Source organism: Chrysochloris asiatica, unplaced genomic scaffold, assembly GCF_000296735.1.
Source record: "Chrysochloris asiatica unplaced genomic scaffold, ChrAsi1.0 scaffold00044, whole genome shotgun sequence".
NCBI classification, from domain to species: domain Eukaryota; kingdom Metazoa; phylum Chordata; class Mammalia; order Afrosoricida; family Chrysochloridae; genus Chrysochloris; species Chrysochloris asiatica.
Window position 1 is genome coordinate 2,658,846 of NW_006408562.1, and position 1,968 is coordinate 2,660,813.

Genomic DNA, 1,968 nt, shown 5'->3' on the forward strand with positions numbered 1-1,968 from the left:
GTCACCTCTCTTTGGAATGGGCACAAATATGAATCTCTTGCAATCAGTCAGCTAGATAGTTGTCTTCCAACTTTCTTAGCAGAGATGAGTGAGTGCCTCCAGTGCCACCTCACTTTCTTGAAAGATTTAAATTTTTATTCCATCAATTCCTGGTTCATTGTTTTCTGCCAACTCCTTCAATGCACCTTGGACTTCTTCCTTCACTATCATTGGCTCTTGATTATATACTATCTCTTGAAATGGTTGAACATCAACCATTTCCTTTTGATACAGTGACTCTGTGTATTCCTTCCATCTTCTTTTGGTGCTTCCTGTATCATTAAAAAATTTGTCCAGAGAATCCTTCAATAACAAATTTCGAGGCTTGAATTTTTCTTCAGTTCCCCCAGCTTGAGAACTGCTGAGTGTGTTCTTCCTGTTTTTGGTTTTCTGACTCCAGGTCTTTGCACATTATGTTGTAATATTTGGCTTTATCTACTCGATATGATCTTTGAAATTTTCTGTTCAGCTCTGTATCTTGTCATTTTTTCCATTTGCTTTAGCATCTCTATGCTGGAGAGCAAGTTTCAGTTTCTCTTCTGACATCGATTTTGATCTTTTCCTTCATTCTTGTCTTCTTAATGACTATTTGCTTTCTACCTGTACGATGTTCTTGATGTCATCCCACAACTCTTCTGGTCTTCAGTCTTTAGTGTTTAATTGTCTAGATAGTGGGGGAAATATCCAAATACGTTATATACATAAAATGGAGTATTTTCATCTCTAAAGAGAAATGAAAGTGTGATACATTCCACTTCATAGTTGTATCCTTAAAACAATGTGCTAAGTGAAATAAAATATATGTAAGAACAAAAAGAAATAAACCTGATGGCTCTGTAGGATATGCAATGGACCGCAAGCCACATAGTCAGTAGTTCAAGCTCACCAGAGACTCCTTGGGAAAAAGATGAGGCTTTCTGCTCCCCAAAAGATTTAGAGCTTGGGAAAACTTATGCTATGAGTCGGAACTAACCAGAAAGTACTTAACAACAATATGGTAAAAGTATGCTTGTGTTTACTTCTATGAAATATCAAGAGTAGGTAAATGCATAAAGAAAATAAAACAAAGACAAGCCATTACCAGGGGATTGAGGAGAAGAAAATTAGAAGTGATAGCTTAAGTGATACTAGGTTTCTGTTTGAGGTGATAAACTTCTTTTGTTTTTTTTTGTTTCAAATAGAGTGGTGACGATCGCATCGTATGGTGAATGTAATAATGTTACTGAGTTGTACACTTAAGTCTTGTTGAAACAGCATGTTTTTTGTGTGTGATAAATATTTTATCAAAATATAGCTTTATGTTATTTTACTCCAAAATATGTTATAGCTTTAATGTATTTTTGAGTAAGGTAAAGACTTGAGAATTATTTCATTTATAGTTAATATTTCAGTATTATTATTAAAGTTCTTAAATGCGATGTTGCTATTGTTAAGTGTCATCAGGTCCATTCCATCACATAGTAACACTGTAGAGGGTTTCCAAGGAGTGGCTGGTGGGTTTGAATAGCCAACCTTGTGGTTATTAGTCTAGTGCTTAACCCTCAGTGCTACACTAGGACTGCAAAATTTTATAGGTGGATCATAACTATGTAGTCAAATGTCTTTGTTGTTGTTGTCATTGTTAAGTGCCGTGGAGTTGTTGACAACTCTTAGCAACTCTGTATAGGGTTTCCAGGGAGTGGTTGGTGAGTTTGAACCTCTGACTTTGTGGTTCAAACACACCTTGCAGCCCATTATGATGTGCTATTTATAGCAAAGTAAAAGGAATCTTTTTAAATTTTAGGAAGATAATTTCTCAAATGAAAGAAAAGGAAATAACTCTAGAATCACAGAAAATAAGAGATTAGTTGAGAAGGGTGGCTTATATATTTTTTGAATCTATAGAATCATTAATAGCTGCTAAGAACTAAATGCAGAAGGTATTCTGGA